The sequence below is a fragment of the Anolis sagrei genome, chromosome 2 (assembly GCF_037176765.1).
Source record: "Anolis sagrei isolate rAnoSag1 chromosome 2, rAnoSag1.mat, whole genome shotgun sequence".
NCBI classification, from domain to species: Eukaryota; Metazoa; Chordata; class Lepidosauria; order Squamata; family Dactyloidae; genus Anolis; species Anolis sagrei.
This window is the reverse complement of record NC_090022.1, coordinates 261,242,691-261,248,690: the sequence shown is the minus strand read 5'-3', so window position 1 is coordinate 261,248,690 and position 6,000 is coordinate 261,242,691. Positions and strand designations below refer to the sequence as shown.

The 6,000-nt window shown below is 41.4% G+C and overlaps 1 protein-coding gene across 1 annotated transcript in view; it reads left to right on the top strand.

Moving 5' to 3' along the window:
• The first annotated feature begins 758 nt into the window (after positions 1-758).
• The window catches only part of CKMT2 (creatine kinase, mitochondrial 2), a 43,134-nt gene continuing 37,892 nt past the window's right edge, over positions 759-6,000 (top strand). Inside the window, exon 1 of the mRNA XM_060761721.2 lies at positions 759-837. The gene's annotated coding sequence lies outside the window, so the exon portion shown is untranslated. The remainder of the gene's footprint in view (positions 838-6,000) is intronic.

Below are 6,000 nucleotides of genomic sequence, written 5' to 3'. Positions count from 1 at the left end.
ACTAATATGGTGGTTCATTTTTAAAAGTCTCAGGAAAGTTTGAGTTCAGCTGAAAATGTGCTGCAGCAAATGCTAGTGGATATCAGATCCATGGCAAAAACGGCTCTGCAAAATGTCAAGTGCATTGCCGACATTTGCCCCTGGTGATGCACAGTAAAGAATCCCAAACTCTGGTTGCTGAAAACGACCCAGAGGATGGCTGGGAGGGGTAATCTATTACTTTCAGGGCTGACACTTTCCACCTTTTTTTTTTACCCCATACACTTCTGGTGTACCAATGCACATCTCTCCCAGAAAAGGGGGGAAAACCCGGTTACATATAATAACCCAGGCCAATGTAGTCAGCCCCCCCCCCCCCCCGCCTCAAACTGATGTGATCACCAGCTCAATAAAACCAGTTCCAAGTTGGATTATAGTTCAGAAGCACCCCCAGCTAAACGACACTTTCCTAAGCTTTTTGTTGCAATGTCAAACTTCCATCCAAGCTGGCTGATGATGAGAGATGGGAGAAATTTTGTCTCAAGTACCAAAAGGAAAAGAGTTTGGAGGAACATTGGGGCCAGCATTAAATATCTATTTAGGAGGAGAGACTTAAGGGTGCCACACTAGGACATCCTTGTTGTGTTCTCAAGGGCATGGCTATGTGACCAAAATGTGATCAAAGAGACCGGAGAGGAATGGGATTGGCTAATGGAAGGAGCACTTCTTCCCTTTCTTCCCCCACCCTCTCGTTTTGCTCCTCGTATGACCTGTAATTTTGTCGCAGCATAAACTGCTTGTTCACTTTACACTTCTTGGCTCCTGGGCTTGCAGGACGTGTCTGGCTTCAGCTTCAAGGTCAGTTGGACTCCCGTCTGTTTATTTGCCCTGGGCACTGACATTTGAAAGGGGAAAGTTATTTAAAATATACTCAAAATGTCAGAGATTGTAGCCTTTTGGGAGACAGAGCTTGCTGATTTGCATAAGTGCTCCAAACACCGACAGTGATATTTTGTCAGGTCATACTGCTTCGGCTCCAAACAGTGATTCTGAAACAAACATGTTAAATATAGGAAAATAAAACCAGTCTTATGCAAATCGTAATAAACATTTCTACAGACAACCTGTTGAACAGACAGTTTTAAAATGTCAACCCTGTCCATAAACGTCTTGTATTAATATGAGACGATAAAACGTTGTTGTGGTGTCTTCTTTATTGTTGGAAAACAACCTTATATGACATTATTTGATTCCTGCCCAGAATTGTTTGTGTCTGAATTGCCCAGATTTTACTGAAGAGTATTAGTAACTTGTGCACCTTGTTTTTCTTTTAATCAACAATTGTTGTCTTCGTTTAATAAGAAAGAGTATAATCCCAGAGTTTTAAGCCCCTGTCCTCAGGTCTGCTGTCTCCTCTTCAAAGGCTTGTTGCCTTATTTCATTAGTCCATATATATGAACATTTTTGTACCAGAGAATTGTTGTTGCTTGCCTTCAAGTGTTTTCTAACTGATGGCGACTTCAAGATGATTTATAACAACCTCATAACAGAGTTTTCTGGGCTGAGAGTTTTTGACTTTCTCAGGGTCATCGAGTGGGTTTTCATGGCTGAGCAGAGAATTGAATCCCAATCTACAGATTTGTAGTCCAACAATCAAACCATAGCCCCCCCTGGTAGCACAGTGGGTCAAACCGCTGAGCTGCTGAACTTGCTGACTGAAAGGTTAGTGGTTTGAGTCAAGGGAATGGGGTGAGCTCCCACTGTTAGCCCTAGCTTCTGCCAATCTAGCGGTTTAAACTGCTAAGCTGCAGAACTTGCTGACGGAAGGTTGGCAGTTCAAATCTGTGAGATGGGGTGAGCTTGAATCTGTGAGACGGAGTGAGCTCCCGTTGTTAGCCCCAGTTTCCGCCAACCAAGCAGTTTGAAAACATGCAAATGTGAGTAGATCAATAGGTATTGCTTCGGTGGGAAGGTAACAGCGCTCCATGCAGTCATGCTAGCCACATGACCTTGGAGATGTCTATGGACAACGCTGTCACTTCGGCTTAGAAATGGAAGTGAGCACCATCCCCCAGAGTTGGACACAACTACACGTAATGTCAGGGGAAAGCTTTACCTTTACCTTTACCTTTACCTTTACCTTAATCAAACCACTGGCACAATCCTCAAGTTGCTGTTCTAAATATACATATGCTTTATACAAAACAAGACTTAATATTTGGAAAACCTCATGCAGGATTGCACTGGAAAAACATCCCTTTGAGAAATGGTGACCCAGTAGTCATGGAATCAGGTCTGCCTCTCAACAGCAGAACCAGACAAATGAGATTCCAGCCACCCATAACCTTTCCATGTACGTTTTAAGCCCAATAGGCCACGGAATGAATATTGCATTTGAATTGGGTTTTTATCACATACCAGACCATGTGCAAATAACTGGAGCAAATGGTTTTATCAGAGTGTGTGTTTCAAAAGTATATAGACTATATGCAGATTTGAACTAGTCTGTGCCATGCTACTTTGAATCATTAAATGATAATAACAGGGCAATGTGAAGGCCATTCTGTGTTCCTACATACATAATGTAATCTTATACTTTGAAATAAATTCCACTAGTTTTCATAGAGGCTTCCTTCCACATACAAAGATAACAGGATTGCTGCCTAAAATGCTAGTAGATTACAATAATGCACAAATGGGATCCCTGAAATTACTTAAGTGACTAAATATTTCAGTTATATCAATTGTAGACAAGCATTATGAACAAAAATAAGATTTAACATTATGCATATAGGAACATTGCTCCCAGGGTGGTGTTTTAGTATATACAATAACAGAAAATAAACCAGCAATTACTATATAATAATGGAGAAAATTATGTGTTTGGGTAGATCCTTACTATTCATGGAATATACTGTTGTTGTTTTCCCTGGCCACAACTAAAAATGCAAATCTGTTTTCCCTGGCCACAACTAAAAATGCAAACCCACAAGAACTGAATCTGTTCATATGTTAATGTCTTCCTCTTTAAATTATAATCATGCAGTTTCTGAGCAGAGGCATAACATTTTGCTCCAACTTAACATGCCTTGAAAAAAAGGCACAAATCACAGAGTTCACATGATGCATTTCTATTCCTATTATGACTGCTATGCAATCTACATCGTTTTATAAATGGCATCCTTCCTGCCCATAGATTTTGTTTCACCATGACAAGCAAAGCAGTCTAATGCCTGCGTGCTCCCTCATATTAAGGCAAGAAGAAAATAAATGTAAAAGAAAAAGGGAACAATTTATTTAATTTCCCTACTTCACTCATTTCTCTTTTGGCAGGATTGCTTTTAGGCATCTCTAGCTTCAGTGGGTTAACACCTGACGTGCAGTTTATAGATTCACTGGGCTTAATCTGACACCATGTGAACATGCAAGCCAAGAGAGCAACTGTCCCTGGAAAATGCTGCCAGTATGAGAGGTGACAACTCTAGGTCAGCTCCAAGCAACTTGGTGGAAGTAATAACAGGGAGTCTTTGCTGTTCCTAATTGCAAATAAAAGATCTCAAGGCTCAGGAGTAGAAGAGAGCAGATCCTCCATTGGCAGTGGGGTTATAATTGTGCTGAGCAAACAGTGAGGAAGTGTCCTTTCAATGTTAAATGTTACAGGCTGAGCAAACCTAATATGAGAGGCTCATGTTACAGGACTTAGCACCAGTTGCTAAAAGTGAGTATACGACCTGATGCTAGTGAGCTCTGGACTGTCCTTCTTAATGAGGGTAAAGCTGTTGGAGACGATATAAGCCGGAATCTGATATTACCTTATACTTTTTTTTCATGTCAGGAGCAACTTGAAAAATTGCAAATCACTTCTGGTGTGAGAGAATTGGCTATCTGCAAGGACATTGCCTGGGGGATTCCCAGATGTTTACCATCCTGTGGGAGGCTTCTCTCATGTCCCTGAATGGGAAGCTGGAGCTGTCAGACAGGAGCTCACCCTGCTACCTGGATTCGAACCACAACCTTTTGGTCAGCAGTTCAGCCGACACAAGGGTTTAACCCATTGTGCCACCAGGGGCTCTCATCACCTTATACTTAACTAATAGGCACGGGCAATCCATGGTTCTAAATGGTTCTACAGTACTTGCCGAACTAGGGGGCACTGGTGCTTTGGTTCTACAGTGTTGCTAAAGTTCTGGTGGTGAAATGTCATTATAAATGACAGTTCCTAATTGGTTCTGTCATAAAAAATCGCCAATAATAAAATAATAATGAAAGTTTTGATAGAGTTCTGAAATTTTCACCACTAGAACTTTAGCAACATTGTAGAAGCAAAGTACCAGTGCTCCCTAGTTTTGTAAGTACTGTAGAACCATTTAGAACCATGGATTGCCCATGCCTATTAACTGAGTACTGAAGTAAGTAACTTCTGCTCTAACCCACTCCAAATATGGTGGAAACATCATTCAACCATGTTCTGACTTTCCAACAGACTTCTGAAGATGCCGGCCACAAATGCAGGCGAAATGTCAGGAGAGAATGCTCTAGGAACATGGCCATACAGCCTGAAAAACTAACAGCAACTCATGCTTTGACTGTTGGCAGAATGGCCCTCCTTCCTCTCATGTAACCAATGACTAGTAAAGAGGATAGGAGGTTGAGTTACACTGTAGTAATAGTGTCAACAACGTGATTAAGTAACAGTCAGGAATATGAAAGAGTTACCTTACCATAACTGTTTCAAATTCACAATCATTACCTATTCGTTATTCTGACACTATTGCCAACAATCATAACTCATAATTGCTGAAATATGTTTCTGTCAGATTTGGGTGAAGCTGGGCCAGGAGAATTCACTTTGTTAAGTGCTTAGTTGAGTATAAGTTGACACAGCATGCTGGCCATAGCGTATTTTTGTTTTTTAAAATATTTCCCTTCTCCCCAAGCAGCAAAACATTAAAGGAAGATGTACTAGCCTTTAAATTGCTTTGAGAAGAGAAAACATGTTGTGGTGCATAAGTGTGTGTTAGAGGCAGAAGGATACACTTATTTATACAGCCAGAATCCATTTGAAGGAAACAAACTACAAAAACAGACAGCACAACTGCTAGCAAAGCAATTTTTGTAAAGGGTATCTGCACCCCAGGCTGCTCCCTCCACCCCAATACTTTCTTCCAATACTTCTGTCCGAAGTCAGACAGCCAAAACCTGTGTGTCTGGCTTTCTGTCTAATTCTGTGCAGCCATCCTCCTTTCACACAAACATAGCCTTGAATGCTGGGTTGAAGAGGGACCATGCCTATTGATTGTACACCCTGCAGCATTGTGCCTGCCAACAACATACTTCATGGACTGCACATTCGGTACAGATATGCAAGGATAAAGGATGTTTCAGATTGCCATCTACAGTGTAGAAGTAATGCAGTTTGACACTACTTTAGCTGCCATGGCTCAGTGCTATAGAAGCATTGGTGTTGTAGTTATACAAAATCTTTAGCCTTCCCTGCGAAAGAGTGTTGGTATCTCATCAAAATGTAAATTCTAGGGTTCCATAGTATTGAGCGATAGCACTTAAATAGTGTCAAATTGCATTACATATATGTTGTAGATGCACCTATCAATTCAGCAAGTCTATGAAAATTGATTTAGATCACAGCTATCAGTGGAAATCTGTGGAAAGTGGCTGGTCTGACAATATTTTCATTGTTTTCTTAATATCACACATGCAGAGCAGTGCTTTCAAAGCTTTAGGCAGGTGTGGGCAAACTTTGGCCTTTCAAATGTTTTGGACTCCAGCTCCCACAATTCCTAACTGCCTCAGGCCCTTTCCTTTTCCCCCTCAGCCAGAAGGGAGTTGGGGTCCAAAATACTTGGAGGGCCAAAGTTTGCCCATGCCTGCTTGAGAGTGCTGCATAAAAATAAGCAACTTCAGCTTAAAGGGCTGCCGTTCTCCACGTATATCTGCTCATACCTTGTGACTGGTCATGTCTACTAGGACTGTCCCCTGCAGCCTGAGATGGTGGCTAAAATG